At 42.0% G+C, this 20,092-nt stretch overlaps 1 long non-coding RNA gene across 2 annotated transcripts in view; it reads left to right on the forward strand.

Annotated features, from left to right (window-relative positions):
* The window catches only part of LOC135259067 (uncharacterized), a 42,580-nt gene extending 27,961 nt beyond the window's left edge, over window positions 1-14,619 (forward strand). Inside the window, exons 3-4 of one of the 2 annotated variants that reach the window (XR_010331182.1) lie at window positions 12,837-12,914; window positions 14,226-14,619. This is a non-coding gene — a long non-coding RNA (uncharacterized LOC135259067). The remainder of the gene's footprint in view (window positions 1-12,836; window positions 12,915-14,225) is intronic. The other variant, XR_010331181.1, reaches the window with a different exon arrangement.
* The last annotated feature ends 5,473 nt before the right edge of the window (window positions 14,620-20,092 follow it).

Here is a 20,092-nt window from a genome sequence, read left to right on the forward strand (position 1 = left end):
AGGGGAAAGAAGGGCATGCATACCCCCTTTAAATGCTTTGCCTGCAAGGTATTGCTTATTCAGGTCAAGTCATGTCATTTGGTGAAACCCCAACAGTGTCAGAATAAAGATTACAAAAAGTAATAGCTATGTTCAGAATTGGGGGAAATGTGGCATGAACAATTAAACTTTATTGAGTGTGAAGGCAAACTTTCCTTGAAGTTATTTCACCTGTGTGAAGCACAAAGCTTGTTTCAGGCACACCATGTTGCTTTCCCTAAAGCCTGACTTCCATATAAAATTATCTATAAATAATTTCACTGTGATTTTGTTTGTGATACCAATGTGGCCTTGTGTCTTCCTCCCTTGAGTTTAACCACGTAAAACCTGAGACAATTTCAGTCTACAATTTGAAATATGACCTTTCAAAAACAGTATTGTATCTGAGAGCTTATTTATCTTTCCAAAAACAGTCTTGTATCTGAGAGCTTATTTATCTTTCCAGAAGATAATGTCATCCTATTCTTCTGTGCAGCATTACCAGAGAGTGAGACAAGATGTTCCCAAGGCAAGGAAAATGTTAACCACATGTGTACTGATTACAAATTATGGAGTACAGAACCAAATCAAGGCGAAAAAAATACATTATGGAGGGCACTATATATATGTGGTACAGGCCAAAAGTATTAGGCCTCTTGTGTTCTGTTACATTTACAAATGTACTGCTCACAGTTTGGTTGCAGGAGCACTAAATGTCTGAGCTGAGAAATCTCAGCACACTGGTGTGCTGGCCATGAGGGGACTTGCATGAAGGGGTTAAATAAAGGCTGTGAATCTGCACTGTAACCACATACTGTATGTTTGTTTACAAACAGAGTACAGAGCCAGATCAAGCAGATCAAGATCTTTGTGCCTTTCATGCTCATACCGGAAAGAGCACGGAACAGTTTATACATCTGTCTCCAGAAGAAAATTTAAAATGGATATAAATGGATTTGGAAAACATAAAATTTAATAGATAAATTTACTAAATAAAACTCTTGTTGGAAATGCTTGACTCTCCGCAGTAACATAAATTGCTGTTTTAACTCAAATCAGCATCATATCTTATTTTTGCCTCTCTCCCCAATTAATGTAAGTGGACTCAAGCGCCTTTCATGTCTATGCCCAAGATTTAGAGCTTGCAGCCAAGAAGGTAGGAGTAGAGACTGTATGTATTGCCTATATCATTGAATTGATGAATTTGCATAATCACAAGCATTCGGTATATCATGCAATAAAGAGGGATGCAGTGACACGTATGGCACAGATACAAGCCAGTTTCCGTCTCTTCAGAAATCAGCTTCTTTTCAGGTTCTGGGCAAAGCTAAAATGCCTGCTGGCTTTGGTATATGTATACTGCTGTACCCCAGACGATAATCAGGAGCCAATAATATTTGTTTCTGTGCTTCTTCTGGGGTGGCATGTACTTGAAAATGAAAGACAATGGGCAATGAGAATTACTGTACCAACCCATCATGGCCTTTTATCCTCTTGACATATGTTTCAGTTCTAATCTACTACGAGTCAGTTTTAAATATACAGATTACACACAAAAACTAACGTTATGGCTACTTACTCGCAAGCTAAGATAACTAGATAACTAATTTACATAACTTGGATAACTAAATTACAGAGTTAGCTCTAACAAAACATGATATGAGCAGAAATTATGCTGGATTACATGTTTATAAACCTGTGAATGCATGAATTGTACTAGTAAGAAAATCTCCAGTGTGGATGCTTGCTGATTGTCACCGGGCATTACATTGAAGATTTATTGCGAAGAATAATTGAATTTTCACTGAAGATGGCTGTGTACTCACTATGTGTGTTCAGAGCATATAACTGTGTGGTTTGGGACACAGCTAGGGCTATAAATAAAGAAAAAGACTATTGGGTGCTGCGCAGACTAGAGTGCTTCGATTTAACTCTCACGTGATACATTTTTTCAAGAACAATGCCCAATGGGTCTGTGTACTCTAGCCCCTTCCCCCACCACAATGTTTTTTTGTTTGTTTTTTGTTCTTTACAAAACCTGTCAGCACACTCTGCACATAAAAGCAAGCAGTTTGATCTGTCCCTTTGTAAACACACTTACGCTTTTTTGAAGAGTCCAGACATGATCCCTGAGTAGGAGGAGAGGGGTGGAGGGAGGTAGAGCTTCTTCAAACACCGAGGCAATGTAATGGAATAAGATTAAATGACCTGTATCTGTATTATCCACAACAAGCAGACAGTAGGGCCTCACACGCCTTTATAAATGATGCATAACACCTTCATGAACAGGGTATTACTAAGTTATAAAGCATTTATAAACAAATGCAGATGTGTATGATGGGTAACATAGGGTGAATATACTGTATGGTCCCACGTGCATTCAATCTCTCTGTCACTGTGTCAGCTGTGAATTGAATGTCAGGACAGGACTGCAGTGTTTTTGGAAACCTGGCTAAAGCAGCAATGTCACATCCATGATGACAACATATTTGCTGTAAAAACATTGCTTCTAATTATACTTAATGTAAAGCATGACTATGGGATTTATGGATTTGGTCCTGTTTGCAAAGGTGAGGGTTTAACTGAACTGAGCTAACTTACTTCTTGAGGACCAGCACACACACACACACACACACACACGTGCGCACGCACACACGCACACACCCGCACACAGGCACAGAATGTGATAGGGCATCTCAATTGCTCGCCACACCCTTTTTTTTTTTTCATCACACACTTGATATTTTCCTCTTCTCCAGATTTCTATCACACACTAGTGTAATTTCCCTCCTGTCTCTCACAGGCCAGAGTTCCCTCTCAGGAAGGAGCAAACATGGACATCATTGAAATTCTGAGCGGTCTCCCCAAAGCGCATCCCCCCCCACTCCCATGAGCCCCCCCAACCGTACCCCCGCCATGTTGTCATGTGCTTCACGACAAGCTCTGGAGCATCTGGTGATAAATAAACACATGGGTTATGGTGCGACGCTGTGAGCAAGAGAAATAGCCAGAGCCCGGAGCCCTGTGCTGTAATGAAGAGAAACGCAGATGCCAGGCCTGGGACTCGTCCCTCGTGTGTCAGAAAAAAGGGGAGGCACAGGGAACCTTATGATGGACAGGCAATCTCACCGGGCTTAATCAGCCGTGCATTACGCTTCATTTTAGGACACGTAAACTATGGGATGTCCATTAGGGGCCGTCTGTCACTGCACGGTTTGTTTGTTTGGAGATATTTATTTTCAAGGGAGTGTTGGTTTTGGTTTTTACTTTGTGGAATGGAATTATGGACTAGATACTGCCTTTTAAGCGTATTTATCAACTTCGTTCTCTGAAATGTGAAAGCGTTAATATGTATCTGCTAGCTACGCCTACAAGGGAATGAGGAATGATGTTCCTTAGACCTTTTAAGCAGAACTTAAAGTTCCCTTAATGGGAACTGTGAACATTGCCATTGAAAATATAAGAATATAGGAGTTTGATGTGAAACATTAATTTACCTGAAAAAATACTGTCAGCAAAATCTAAAAAGTCTTAACTCTACATTGTGGAGTTTTCTGGAGTAATATTTTTTTGAAGGAGAGCGGAGGTGCTTAAAATAGAATTATTCTAGCAGACTGGGCACTTACATATACCAGTAGTTATCCCTGTCTTGCACAGAGATCAGACCCAATGAGATGCTTCTCACCCTGTCATGAGTGCAGCGATAACTACCCCACAAGTCATTACAGATACTTCTAAAGATCAACCTCTATCGTATGGGCCTATATATATATATATATATATATATATATATAGAGAGAGAGAGAGTGTAACTGACCTCTGTCCATGTCCTACAATTGCATCTGTCTCTAATCAAGGCGGAAGGCCCCATTCCAGTGCAGCTGCAAAGCCCCAATCATTAACAAGAGGCGCAGATAGGGTACATAGGCCTGAGAATTTGATACTTGGCTTTTAGAAATCCAGCAATAAGCTGTTCCATTTCTTGGAATTAGGGGTGCCACGATGAGCCCCTGACTTGTGGATTATGATTTTGGAACAATCTCAGCATTGCCTGTTCCACATTTCATACACACTGACAAAATCAATTGTAACACACATACGTGTCCGTTTTTATTTTGGTACAAAAATCCAGCACCAAACATTCATTTATTTTATTTTATTCATTTTTCCCCATTCCTAAATTAATTTTAGGGAATCCTGAACTATTTTTTTTTACATAAATCATGACAAAATTCATGTACTGTGTCAGAATTAGCTAAAAAAATCTTTTTACCTGCAGTCCCTTGGCATGTTAACACAAATAAAGTTGCATGCAAATACAATGTTCCTGCATACCACTCCACGGCTGGTGTATACTGTGCGATCAGTAATGAAATGGCTTCGACCATGTAGCATATGTTCAAGTTCAATTTTTTATAGTGATGGTAAGATCTTTGGACATTAAAGTGCGGTGTGCATTGAGGTGAGGGAGTATGGAAGCCTAAGTATGTTTGAAGCCTGCAAATGCGATTTACCTTCCATCATGTTATGAATTTGGATGGAAAGTTTCTGTTTCTGAATGGAGTTGCCTAGGGGACACCATGTTCTCATAGATGTGTGGATATTAGCGGTGGCCTGTGCCTTTCTAGTAATCCCATCGGATTTGCATCTTGGTGCCAAGCTACCGTGTACAGTGAAGGTTTTCTTTTCGGTCCCACATGAATCTCACACAGAAATATCAGCTGACACATAACATAATCCTGGCCCCTTTCAGCCTGTCAGCCTGAGTCAGAGCAACTTGTCTCATGTGAAATGGAAATATGCCCCATAGGTCATGATGTATACATACTGGAACAACCCCGTCGTTTTCAGGTTTCTGGAGTTTTCTTTTGTGCATGTGCAAGCTGAATTTCAATCGCGGTCCTTGTTTTGTTTACAAGCTAGGTTTTGTTAGTGGTAATCAGTCTCAAGCTCAAGACTGGAGCACTCATCAAACATTTACATCTACTGTAGATTTCTTGGACCTCTCTTCTCCCATATTGTTGCTGAATTGTAATTGGCAAAGATCTTTGGAAAGCTGGGAACATGAAACAAAACAGAGCGTATATAATTATAAATGATTTTGAACTGGTTTGGTGTACTCAATATATGGTGTATGTCAGTATGACATGACCATTAAAAAGAAAATATGTATTTGCTGTGTGTGCACTCCAAATTAATGGTTTTCATGCTGTGAAACAGATCATCATTTTAAATGGATCTCTCTCTCTCTCTCTACATATATATATATATATATATATAAGCAAAAAAAAAACTGCAGCAGCACTTCTCTGACAATAGTCCAGCTCCCTCTAAATCGCACATCTACGACAATGAGCATGAACGGATGATGAATGGAATCAGTAAATGCGTCCCTTTCCTTGGTTTGTTTATTATGTGAAAACAGAGAGCTCATCGGTGAAAAGGGGACTTTGAGGACTTGACTAATAAAGCCCCTCAGGTGTAACACAGTGAAGACTCAGAGTGATGCTATTGATCAGTGGCCAGCGCCAGAAAGCCTGGCTACTGTTATTAAGGTGCGTGGGCGTACACAATATGTTGCAATTATTACCCTGGGAATCCCTCCACCTTTCAAACACTCATAACCCAAACCCTGTGAACATACACATATGTACACATACAAACGCACACTCACCTTCTGGCATACAAACTCACGTGCATTCACTGTACGTATGCCATCACACACATACACACACACATAGACAAAGGCTCCTTGCTCAGGAATTTAAAACATTTCTGAGAAAATCCTCCAATTTCTGTATGGAATCTTCCACCTCAACGCACAACCTTTGCAATCATTACCACCATGTCAGAAGGGCGATGGCACCTTCTTTAAACAATCTCCTGGTAGATTTGCCTCTGCGGCTGTAATGGCTTTTTCCAGCGTGTTGATTGTCAGGCCAGTGCTGTGGCTAGTGTCAGAGAAGCCAGGGAAAGCCATTAGCGAGGCTTTGTACCCATATGTACCTGCTGCTCACGTGTGAACAGGTCTAATGCGTTTCCCCCCGAGCTCTCGCACTCCCGTTCCCCCAAGGCTTTGCGAGCAGCAGCACCTGAAGCTAAAAAGCAGGGAGCAGGGAGTGGCGATGACACCGCTTCCTTCCTATCCAAATATCAAAGTGGGCCAGTGTTTAATGGAATTGTCCGAAATGTGGATTGGTGCGAAATGAACCAAATTTTTGGAGAAGTGGAGAATTGGAGGAGAAGTGCCGTGAAGGAAACCCATGCACTCCTCAGAGGGAGTCACCTCCAATCCAGTGACTATTTTAGACTTTACATGTCATGTAGTACTTCTGGAGTACTACCAGCAATTGGAGAAAAGGCATATCTCTCACTGATGACAACTGGCAGCATGTGGTTACCTGCTGAATTGCTAGGATACGCTAAAGTGGCAGTAACATGAGTTACCTTGTCTACGTTAATCTCACCCTGCTCTTGTTGTGATGATACCAATTATGTCTCACCAATGTAGTCTCCCAGCCATTGCTGGCTAATGGTACGTCCAAACCTTATATCCGCTCAAGTGTGAGATTTCAGGGCAAAGCCTGAGGTCATATGCATTTGCTGACTGAGCCATTTGGGGTCATGAAGCCTAGCTTCTCCCTTTCCTTGCCATCACTCTACATCATTGTGTCACTGCTGGCAAGCGCGGAGCCTTGTTTCAGGAGGACAGCCCCTCGGCTGCAGTGACATGTCCAGTGGTTGACAGCTGGTAATGCTTGGTGGGTATTCAGCAAACTGACAGGTGTGGCTTTCTGATTGGAAGGTCCACTCACAGATGACCAGGCAGCAAGGTGACGGATGTCTCTCTGTATATGTAACAAGTAGCAGCTCGTATTAAAGTGGGAATTGCATTACAGAACACAATAAATATTTTATAAACTGCAATAAGGGCAAATTAAATTAAAAGTATTAAGTATTAATATATTTACATTATTAATGCACATTATGAGTATATGAATAAGCATTACCAGTAATTGATTTTTTTTTTCTATGAATAATGTATCAAATTTAATTTGCCACATTTAAATTTAAGTTGTGCCTGTCACCTGCCACCTTCTCTGGAAATCAGTCACTCCTCATTCATCAGAAAATACTCGCGCACAAAAAAAAATATGGCCAGTGAATCTGTGGGTATGCCTTTATCCCCCAACCCAAGCACTCTATTGAGTGTACATATGGAAAAGCATTTGGTGTTTGTTTTTTTCCCTTCCTCCCCTGGACGTGGTGAGCATTAGCTAAATGCCACAAGCACAAACTCTGACACCATTCCAGCACCACCACAGTAGCCAAAAGAGCCACAATATGGAGGATAGATGATGGAGAGCGATAAATGGGAAGAAGTTAAAGAGGGGAGGGGGCAAGATATGATTAATGGAAGGGGTGGGGGGGAACTGAGTGCAGGGTTGGGGGGATGGTGGGGGGGGGTGAAATGGTTAGAAAAAATCACTGCTGTTGTATGTTCCAGTAGGAAACTTAAACTGAATTATATCCATCTGTATACATGGATGATGATAATAATAATAATAATAATAATAATAATAATAATAATAATAATAATAATAACACGTTTTTGTTACAGAAAAACAGAGCTGTGCTATATTCTAATGTTATCCTGGCATATACTACATGGAGGAAATCAAAGTAAAGATCTAGGCCATGCCAAAAACATATTTTGTTCTACACAGGACTGTTTACTGCTAAAACACCTCTCCACAGAGCCATCCCTATCAGTAGATAGATCATGCACTGAGGTTAGTGCCCCACCTTTTCCCATGTATCGGAGGGGCCCCCAAATTATTTTTTGCTTATGGCCCCCAAAGATCTAGGGACAGCTCTGCCTCTGCATCACTCCAGACCCACACTGGTTACCAGACAGCCACACCAGAAGATGCTTCCTCACAATTCCTTTTCCACACCTGCGGATCCCTGCACTAATCACTGTCTCCAGAGGAGGCAAGGGCAGCTGCTCACCCTACTGTGTGTGTGTGTGTGTGTGTGTGTGTGTGTGTGTGTTTGTGTGTGGGTGTGAGTGTGCATGTACGTGTATTAGGGTTAACATGTGAGAGTAAGTGACACAGTTTTCATGTCTACATATTGTTTGGAAAAAATATATTTGATTTTATATGTTATGATAATATAGGCATAGTACTGTAATACTTAATGTGATCAACAAAAGCATAGGTCTTCATTAGTGTCTGAAATCCATAGTGTGTTCCCATACCCTGACTGATATAAAAATCTTCAGACTTCTGCGAATGCACCACATCAAATCTATATTTTTTTCTGCCAGCAGAGAACAATTTACCATGATCAGAAAAAAGAGAGAATTTGGCGCAAAACAAATAGTGCAATTAGCTGAGACGCTCGCGATTCTCCGGTAATGGATTACAAAGTGGAACTCAATCAGGCTGGTCATTCCCTAGCGGCGGTGTATTGCAGAACCGAGCCCGACTAGCCCACAATCCTGGCCTGAGTGGCTGGGGATCCGTGTGCGCGGGTGGCTCGCTGACAGATGGCATGCCAGCGCCAGGTGCTAGGAAGGGAGTCTCAGCTGGGTGGGCTTGTGTTGGCATGCAGCGCACCCCCACAGGCATCTCCAAAGTTACAGTCTCTCTTTGGTCAGCCTCCAGACACACATTCGGTGAGGGGGGGGGGTGCAGTCAGACACATCCGGGGGAGGGGGCAGGGCAGGGAAAGCTCACAGATGCGTTCTCCTCCCCCAGTGAGACCCCGGACTGAGAAACCTGTATTTAATCAACACATGGAACCACCTACCAGGCACACTGCCCAATTATCAACATTTATTTACTTTAAAATTAAGCTCCAATTCTTCTGCTTGTTTTGAATGTGCTTAAAAACAAGCACCTAGTCCAATAGCCTGCTTGAAATCAGTATACACCGTCCATCTATCTATTTTCAAAATCGCTTACTCTTGGTCAGGGTTGAGGGTTGAGAGAGCCTATTCCTGCATACAGTGGATGAAAGCGAGAAATACTGTACATCTTGGACAGGTCACCGATTGATTTCAGGGCCCACACATCATTCACACACATTCAGACAACATGAACAGCTTAGACTCTCCAATTCAGCTAACCCGCATGCCTTTGAGAAGATGCAAACTCCACACAGAAAGGACCTTGACCTTGGTGCCTTCTTGCTGTGAGCTGGCAATGCTATTCACTGCACTACTGTGCCACCCCCTGTGTAGACCGGCATATCAGATTTAGAGCATAATTATTTCAAATGCATGATGAAAATAACGAATGTGTTTGCCAGGCTTTTTCAGCTAGCTGGCTGTCTCTCTATCCAATACCTTTGAGATAAATCTTGTTAACTAATTTAATGTTCTGTGAAAAGTGAGAAAAAAACAGACTCCTGAATATATGCCTTTCAGCTGTGAATAGCTTTTACTGAATATTTTGCGCAAATATATTCAACAGTGTTTGCAAAATATCTCTCCCATCTTATTGCTGATTAACTGGTAAACACACTGATCTGCGATACATGTGATTTGTCATGATTTTATTGTTTCAGTATATAAAACATATGGTCCAGATACAATCTGTTATTTACACCTGAGAGTCAAACCGCCTTCATTTTAACTAATTAGCCAGCCATGATAGCAATACAAACATTTACTATGGGTGAATATTTGTACAGGTGGAATAGTTGCCAGTTGGTGGAGGTGGTGAAAGTGGCACAATGTGAATTATGAAACACTCACACACAATCTACACTGTCCTGGTTGTCAGTGGGTACAGGTGTCAGTCCAATTTCTGAAACTGTTCAACTTGAAAACGTGTCAAAACTGCTGTATATTTTGTTCCAGGGTGGGTTGGATCTGGTTAGACCAGAGAATTGACGGGAACTGATGCCATTTCCCTGCCTGTTTCAGATGGTTTGGCCTGGTATTTCCTTTGGCATGTTCACGCAACCCTTCGGCATCCTGCAGAGCTCTGATTGGCCAGCTTGGACATCAGTGTAGCCCCAGGCTTCTGTTGGCTGCCTAATACAGCTGAAATGTTGCCCAGTGAATGAATCTCTAATGATGGCATCCTTGCTCGAAAAAACAACACTCTAACATTCTTAAGAAAGGGAGAGTGATTTGTAACAGTTAAGTGTAATCATTGTCATAGTTACATCTAGTTACATCTAGTTGTGAACAGTAAATTACAATTTCAGCTGAACTGTGTGAGAAAAATAGACTTAGATGTTGAAGAGTCAGTATCCTTGCTCTTCCTGGTTTCCCTGGAGATGTGCTGTAAAATATGACGTTAGTAATTGAATACAAAAGGGCTTTAGCTGAACGAAAAAGTCTATGAAGTAAGCTTAAACCAACCAAAAAGGTACTCTAGAGGAGGTGGGGATTTTGTAGCACAGCACCCACTGTTTCCAGAAAAGTTTGTTTTGTTCACAACAGAGAGGCAAGCAGTGTACAGTAAACATCAATAGAACATCAGTTCAGTGCTTAAGTTCATGACGCAACCAAAACAACCAGCCGTTTGTTATCACTGTGCTGAAAATACGATCATGCAGGTACTCCCAAGGAAAAAAAAAAAAAAAACAGGCTCTCACAGGAGTTGTCCGGGTGCAATTGTTTCCTTGCAGCGTGGAGTGGCAGCTGAGGTGCAGTGTGGGACGTTGGTACAGAACTTCAGTAGTACCCTCCGGGGAATCGTTCTTAAGCCCTGTATGCCATATGGTTACCCAGGGAAATCAAGGGTAGAGGCCCTGTTACCACGGGCTCCTTTAACAGCTGTGAATTTTCTCGTTCCCCTCGGAACACGAAAATGAGCTGGCAAGGTCACACTGCGTATCAACGCGTTGCGGCGAGGTGTTGAGAGCAGGGTGTTAGGGGAGAGAATGGGTGGTTCTGAAGAGACAGGTATTGTGGTCGAATGCAGGGGGGTGGAAATGGAGAGGGTGCAGCAATGTGGGTGCTGATGCTGATGGAGGTATGGAGAGAGGTACAGTAGAGAGGTGGAGATGTGGGTGGATGAGATTATGATGACTTAATGATGGATTACTATGGGACTTTATGAACTGTGTGGCTGCTGCTTGTGTTTTGTCTTCTTATATTCTTATATATCTTGAATAATATTTGAGAAAATCCCCGGTCAGTTTGGCCCAAAGTGCATTCATGAGGGTTTTCGAAAGTGGTGCACGCTTGTTTATTACTGGCAAAGTGGACACAGTTAAACATTGGAATGTGGATGAAGTGTGGGCTCACATCAAGCATTGTGTAGGCCAGCAGATAGCTCCACGGGGCCGAGATAAAAGAGGTAGAAGAAGGCTGATATTTAGAGTCAGTCGAGAGCTTTCTCTCTTCTCCGTTCTGCCTTGGAGCCAGTGATGCATCAAACTTAACCTCTGCCTGTGAGGAATCAAGCAAGGACAGGAAGACAGAGGGAGAGGGAGAGCAAGAAGGGGAAAGAAAGAGAGAGAGAGCGAGAGACAAAAATTCCTTTGGTGAGCCAGAGAGAGATTTCATTTTATTCATTTACCAAATTGTTGTTCTGAATATCATCTCTATTTTATCTTATTGTTTGCACTATGGCTCTATTGGATGTAGTTGGTTGTGTATGTCGGATACATCACACTTTGATTAAAAGTACAACTATAAATCTTGTTTAATTGTATGTTCGTTGAATAGTTTTTGCTCTTAAATATTTTTGTTGACCATTTATTAACAAAGAAAACTAAAATAAATCTTAATATTATAATATAAATTTTAATATTATATTAATCTTGGGCCTAAGACAATAATATTTACCACAAGTTCCCTGACCATTGGGCCCCCCCTCCTCCTTCAGGGCCTGGGCAACATACCCAGTTACCCCCCCCCCCACCCCTGTCAGTGGCCCTGTGTTTAGCTGATCATAAATTTGAAACGTCTGACTTGTTTTGGTACCAAGGATTTCACCCCTTTGGTACCAAGGATTTCACCTCCTTTGGAACTTTTGTGTATAAAACCGCAGTCAAGCTTACTAAAAATGGCTTTCACCCCTGTCTTAATACCTTGTGCAATGACCACCACAGTTTCCATCTTAATATTATTGCAGGCAATGGATAGATTCCGGGCAGTCCATCTTGTGGTTTGAGTTCTGATTCAGAACCCACAACTTCTACCCTATAACAGACTCACCTCCTTGTCATGTCCTCCTTTTATATCTTGACCCTTAAATCCCAGTTTCCCACATGAGTTATTTGATAAAAAACAGGCATGGTCATGTGACTTATAATCTCCAACCAACTTTCACATGCACATGCCCACATTCAGAGTTTTTCTCTGATGGGGCGACATAGCTCAGGAGGTAAGAGCGGTTGTCTGGCAGACGGAGGGTTGCCGGTTCTTTTCCCCGCCCTGGGCATGTCGAAGTGTCTGAGCAATTGTCTTTGAACAATTGCGCAATTGCTCCCAACGAGCTGATTGGTACCTTGCATGGCAGCCTTTCACCGTTGGTGTGTGAGTGTGTGTGTGAATGGGTGAATGAGAGGCATCAATTGTAAAGGCTTTGGATAAAAGCGCTATATAAATACAGCCCATTTACCATTTACCATTTGCTACTGTGCTTGTCTCTGGGAGCGTATCTATGCTCCCAGGGTCCTAGGACCTCGGGAACATAGTACCCTGGGGACATAGGACCCTGGGAGAGCACATGTGTAGAGCTGGGGAACATAGGACCCTTTGTCATGTTCCCATTATGTGCTATATAAATCTGGGGAACATAGGACCCTGTGAACATAGGAATTACCCCCTTGTCTTTCCCCATTAGCTCAACATGTCCTTTCCCTGTCAGAGAATGAGGTCTCATCAGGAAATCATCTACATGGAACCTCTACCCAGGCATGCCGTAAGTACCAACGGATCAATTGGCCCTTCATTTTATAATTGGTCACGTTTCTTTGACTGCTTACCACTGATTACTGTAATCAGAGTGAAAGAAGCAAACTGAGTAATGATACCTTAGCATTGTTTTTCTTTAGGAATAGATAATGGGCATACACTTCTTTGCTCTAAGTACTGTATGTTTTGTTTATGCGAGGGACCGGGCACATGAATGAAATCACCAATCACATTGAGACACTTTCACTCATCTGACACATGATGACACATCACACTTTGATCCTTAATGGAATCGCTAATGTACTGTCGGTACAGACACACTCATGTTCACACATGCATGCAAGAAGCACAATCATCAAGTCCTTTCACTTTTCTTTCACACTTTTAATAATAAAAACAATGCAAACATAATAACTAGTGACACCAGTTTATATAGGGCAGTTAGGGCAGTTTTCCCTCCTGCTATTCGGTCAGCAAGACATCGCTTGGGCTTTCTAGTCAGGTCAGCATTGCCCTTTCCCAGTAATCTACATCAATTCCCAGTAATTAAACACAGATGATTGACAACTATGTACCCACACTGTCACATGCTGTCTTTCGTGCACAGATCTGCAGATATGCTGCAGAAATTTTGGGCAAAAAAGTTTTTTGTGCAAAGCAATTGGAAGTTGGCATACAAAAATAAATATTTTGCAGCAGTGTAGGCTTAAATGAAAAATGAAAGGCAGAAATATCTGAACTTATATTAAATAAAAATGTATAGATTTAAACATTTTGATAAAGTTTGATCATGATCCGTTGTTGAACAGTCTTCTCTGTCCTTCTTTTGCTGTGCTTCGTGCAAATTTGTCCATCCAAATCTTTCTGCATTAGTGGAGTTGGTTGAAGCAGACAAGTATTGCCTTCTGCACAATACTTGGAATGATTTTTTTCCGCCTCTGTCCCAGAACTCACCGAGGGTCAGTGCAGTGCCTTGTTTGTGTGCCAATCATTTTTAATTGCCTGTTTGGAAATACGGTACTCATCATGGTGTCACAGTGTGAGCATTATGTGTTAAAATAACTCTATTTGGCTTTTAACTTGTAATTAGCTTTAGCCAAGACAATACAGGTACATAATTGAAATCAACCTCACTGTTTTCAGTAGGCATTGTTTGATGCTATTGGTGACCGAGCTGTAGCTCCCGGCATCAATGCACACATTGTAAGAAAGACTTCCGATTCTGACGTAACAGATTTTCTTGCAGACCAAATTGTGCAAAGCGTAATTGTCCATGCCATCTGTTGACTAATCTGTGGTCATGTTTTCTTGATTCCAGTCAGCAGCCTGCAGCACTTCTACCTAACTGGCTTTGGGGGACTATCCCTGCCATTTCTTGCATATCTATTTAAAGAGGCAGGTAATTTACGATCGTCGGTTGCTTGCAAGTGGAATGTCTGCATTCAGAAATGCATAAAAAATGCATCGCTGTGACTTCTGCCCACTGCTCAGCTCTGCTTTTTCTCTGAAAGAGCATTCCCCTTCATTGTTTCTTCCAGACAGTGATTGATGTTTTTCGTCTGTAAATGACAGTCTATTGTTGTTGCTTTTTTGTGCCTGTACGGATTCATTGTATGTAAATGGTAAAAAATAAATTGACTCCAGTATGCTGTGTGCCAGGCAGGTAGTGTTGCACCCACTGTCTCAGAATTCTTTTGTTGTTGTGTGTTTAGCATTCTGTCCATGTTGCATTCCTTCCTCTCACTTGGTGTAGCCTTACGTCATATAATTACCCTTATGGAGCTCAGAATTGTTTAGTTAGTCAGGTGGTTGCGAAAACCAATGCCTACACTGAAACCAAATGGATTTAGATGGTAACTCAAGTTGAAATCATTTTGGACTACGTGCCCTAGATAAAATGGTGTACCTAATAATAATGTAAAACAATCAATTTCTATTACAAACAAGCTGAACACAATGTTATGTTGTTCTTTTATTTTTAAAATTTTATTTTACGGTTAGACCCCTGGAGATTAAAATCTCTTTTACAAGAGAGACCTGACCAGGAAGGGCAACACATTTGCATTTAGACAATACAACATTGAAAAAAACACAAAAGAGCAAGGACAAGCAAAATGTAAAAAAAATACAGTCAAGTGCCAAAAGCAATCAAATTACAGCAATTTCCTATAGAATTTGTTTTTCTGCCTTAAACTTATTAAACTTAAAGCATACATTCTAGAGTAAAGTTATCTGACTGTCAATGGATTGGAGATTTCATGTATATATGGGCGCCATGCTTTGACAGATGGTCTGCCTGATATCCCCTTGAAGTGACATGTATGATAATGGTCCAGTAACAGACAGAGATCGAAGATTGTGATGATAACGAGTTGCAGTGTGTGTGTGGTTCCTGCCAACTGGTCCTGAACCCTTGACTGGGATTGGTAGAGAAAAAAAAAAGCTGTTGGTTTTTGAATTCTTAATTGGAGCTTCTTGCATTGTAACTGTCTGCTACATAGGGATGCCATGTGAAAGCCGTAGCCATCAAAGCTAGCTTCCTTAATAGAGGACATGCTGGCTGCTAGCTGCTGGAAGCATTCTCCATGGGTGTTAAGTACAAGCATTATGTGGATTGAATGCATGGCAAGCACTCCTGCTGGTTTAGTTGTTATCAAAGGAGAGAATAAACACAGGTATTGTTCTTCACTTCCTCAACGTGAACAAAGGCCTGCATGGGTTATTTATGTCTCAGCTGTGCTGCGCAAAGCTATGCATCATGGCACACAATCTATTCCGTACAGAATATTTCATGGAAGATGTCAGGAGCATGGAGCCCCTCGCACCGCTAACTCTTACCCGTCTAATTACAATTACATTTTGTTTTATAGAGACAGATGTTTCTGTGCAGTGCTACCTTCTGGGTAGTTCATACAACAGGTTGTGCTGTGGTTGTCTTGTTTTATACTGCATTTGCATAATGCCCTTGTGCAGTATTTTCTGAAGTTGTCTGGATGAAAGAGTCTGCCAAAATAAGTACTAATTAACATACTGCTGATTGGACGTGTCCATAGAAATGATGTGGCAGTTAAAAGCCAGACCTGAACGCAGAAGGTTACTGTTTCATTTTCAAGGTGGGGCAGTGCATTGGGGCACTTGAGAAAAGGTACTTAGCCTGAATTGCATTGATAAATATCCTCCTGGGTAAATAAGAGAGTGTGTGAAAAATGTAAGTCACCCTAGATAAGGCAGCCTGCTTAGCAAATAAATCATGCCTGGGCTGCTCCCCTTGGAACTTGTGAGCTCCTTGTAGAGGCATCAGATGCAGACCATGACATCACATATGGTATTCACAGCAGAACAGAGACGTGCAGCGTAGGAGAGCAGCGGTCACCGGCCGCCTAAGATTTAGCAAAGAAATTAAAATCTCTGAGCCATGGAGAGCAAACGGCTCCTTAACCATTCAATTTCTTCCAGTGTCTAAGAGTGTCTGATTATTTGTGTTCATATTTATGGCATTGGTGACATTTTTATTCCCATTCTCTCGGGTGCCGGACAAGCAGTCTGACTCTCTGACCTTGCCGGATTAGCTTGGTTACAGTATTTCTTCTATTTTAATCTGTGTTCGCGGACAAATGGCCAAGAATCAAATCGCCAACATGAAAACTTGTGTTCGGATTGGCAGGTTGCAGTCCGGGGGGGGGGGGGGGACTTGGCATTTGTGCCCTTGAAACAAGCTGTTCATCCCAAAGTGCTTTGGCACCTCTTTTTATTTAAACAGATAGCACACAACATGTTTCCCTGCAGAGAGGCATCTGCTTGACCAAAGGAAAAGAGGGGGCATTCCATACAAGCGGTCACACCAATCCTTTCGTAACGAACAAATACCAGCAGTGGACTGTTAATTCTTGAAGGACAGAAAATAATTGTACTTCTATACTACTGCACCCCGTATAATGCTAGTAATGGCAGAGATGCTGTTGTGCAAATTATGTGTACAGCATGATAAACCTGGTAGAACGTTAAACTAGGGGAAATGGGGATAGGATGCATAACACTATTGTATATCATTGTTTTTAATTTCATATGAAAAGAATGGATAGTACAGGATATACATGAAATTATGGGAGGGGAGCCATGCAGTCAGGAATCAAGAATGAGAAGCCCTCAGTGCTATGGAGAGTGGGGTTTTTCCCCCTGAAGACGATGCGTCTGTCACAGTGGACTAAAGGAGAAAACAATAAGGAAGACTGAGTGGAGTGCGGACCAGGCCGCCTTGCAGCCGACAGAGAGAAATCGCCTCTGACAACGAGAACTAAAGCGCTCATCACACAGCTCCATTTGCTTCAATCTGTAAAGGCCCCAAAGTTTGTTTTTCCCTGATGAAAACGATCAACATCTTCCTCCACTGTCACTCTGATAAGCTATCATCATACTTTCATCTTTTATTGTATCTAGCAATTGGTACTATCACATGAAAATATTAAGTCCTTGCAATAAAGAATGTATCATGTGACAGTTATGATATGTTATTGTACAGTTATTGTATGGGCTAACACCTACTTGGTACACAGTGCAAAATTAACAACAGTGAAATCAAATGGTACCAAAATTGTAAACTACATAAAGGTAATGTAGTGAAGAGAGTTTGATGCATTGAAAGAACATGCAGCTGGAAGCTTGGGAAGGGAGCAGTCCATTGAGAAAAAAAATCCTTGTCTCCACTAGATCGGGTCATCCTCGCTATTCAGCACTTCATCTGCCCACAACCGGTCGTTACTAATCTGCTGCGAAACCCGGCCCCCTTGAAATAAGACACCTATAACACCAGCCGCTCAGTTCAGCAATGGCCGCTTGGTGCAGGCGTCAACCCCCCAGCGCGGGTGCGTCGAGCGACCTCATCTCCGCCTGCTTCCACCGGGGCCCTCGCTCTCCAAGACTGATGGCCCGGCCTGTGTTGGGGTCCAGCACGCCTGTGATCGATGAAGCGGAGGAGGACCATCGTTTCCATTAAGAACAATAACACGCATCCTCAAGGAGCTACCCAACCCCCAGGATCTGCCCGCCCGCACCCCCCCCCCCCCCCCAGTTTCATGGACAGATGGCTTTATTCTACAGCCTCTGCTGTTAGAAAAATGGAAATGATGAATGTTAAACCGCAAAGCTTGTGTCCTTGAGAGAAGTTTACAACACTCGACTGGCACTCACATTTATTTCTTTCCTAAATTACATTATCCGGGCCTAGAGAAAATTATGACTGGATTAAAGCAATTTCACTGCACTGCAGGATAAAAATCACTGGCCACTCAGTAAAGTGACTCCCAGAATGGAACAGTGAAATATACAGATCTCCTCCCACATGTAGTGGCTATAAAGGGCTTCCCTCTCTACTCTTGCAGCAGTAACAATATTCTCTCTCTCTAGCTCTATCTCTCCCTCTCTCTCTCACTTTCTCTCTCTTTGGATCTACAAAGGCACTGGTCCCTTTGTTTTCTCAGGGTGCTTTTAAAATGGATCAACACACTGTAAAATGGAAATAATCTCTCAGAGTACTGGAACTGAAGGGTTCCAAGAAAAATGACAGATGGCAGCAAGATAAAATGTCCAGATTGTAATGCAACCATGTAAACTAGGTAGGCAGTCTTCAAAGCATTAGCTTAGTGCTTGTCTTTATATACACAACCTCTTACCCTCTTACACCCTTAAATGACTAATTTTCCAATGAATGACAGTCAACATACCAGTATCAGTAACTCTAACTCTATCAGAGACTCCTGAATTGTACTGGTGACACAAAACCATAAAATAATCTTTTATGACAATCTGTTATGCTGTTATGATTTAAAAATCCACTCCCAACACTCCCAAGATTTTGTTACTTCAATGGCTATGAAGCAGCACTCCCTGGAATGCAAATGACTGAAGCCTAGAGTATTCCCTGCTTGGTTGAGTCTGACCAAGGTCTTATCCTAACAATCCATCACCCTTCAATCAGGCTAGCAGGGGTGTGAGTTACCTGAGATGTGTGCAGCATGATGCTCGCTGTTAAGCCCACATTTCGGCTCAGCTACAGCAGATGTTTTAATTGGGAAATAATGAAATAAGAATCAAAGCCGCTCTGGGATGTTGACGGGCAAGTAGAGAGGCCAATCACAGCCCAGCGAGAGAACGGTTGGCTGGGAGACAGGGCCATTCACAAGGCTGCACCACCAGGTAGGCATCGGCTTCCACAGTCCAGTGTTGTTGACCACTGACCTTTTCCTGCCAGGTCCACGTCCAGCTGGAAAAGGGAACTGGGAGAGACAACTATCAAAAGCACAAATGCAGATCTTCGTAATAGCACTGTATCTGAGAAAAACATTTTTGATTCTCAGAACATTCTAGTAGGAAAGTTACGACAAAGATAACTATAACTTTTCAGCTTTGCAATTTTTATGTGTGTGATGTCAATGGATTTCAGTGGTCCTTATCAAATAATGCATCAGCATTCTAAGCTGATACATCAGCCATATACCTGTGATATAGCAGGCATATATATTCACATCTATTGTCAGTAACATCTGCAATATCGCAGTTGGCTCATGTAATGCTTGCAATATTACATCTTATACATGCGATGCCTGCTCACATCACATCTGCTGCATGTAATATATGCAATGCCACAACTGATTCATGTCATGTTGGCTATTTCACATCTGGTGAATACATCAATACTGCACTTGATGCAAAGCAGTACATTGTGGCAAGTGACATTTTAAGTGTTTTTAGTGTGTATAGAGAAGAAATGAAAAGAACAGAAGCAAAGAATGGACTAAAACTAGCAAGGCATTTGCATAAGATTAATAACATTCATTTTTAAACATGCAATAAGCTCACCATAAAAAAGTGGAAGTCTGCTAGATCACATTTGCTAAATCAACGTTGGCAACATGGAAATCCCATGCTGTGAGCTGGCGGATTTTGCAGGGGAGGCTTGCGTGACCAGACATTCCAACCATAAAAAAGTAAGAAAGCTTAAAGATGAAAGGGGATGAATTTCATGCTGAATCATATATATCACAGGCATGTACCGTGTGCTACGATCATACGTGAAAAATCAGAGCCCCACGGGAGACAGAAGGGCATTCTCTGTAGTTATGCAGTGGCCCTTGCCCACAGGTCAGGCAGGTAAATGAGTCTGGTATGTCTTTGAGAATCCTGGAGATC

The sequence above is a fragment of the Anguilla rostrata genome, chromosome 7, assembly GCF_018555375.3.
Source record: "Anguilla rostrata isolate EN2019 chromosome 7, ASM1855537v3, whole genome shotgun sequence".
In the NCBI taxonomy this organism is placed as follows: Eukaryota; Metazoa; Chordata; class Actinopteri; order Anguilliformes; family Anguillidae; genus Anguilla; species Anguilla rostrata.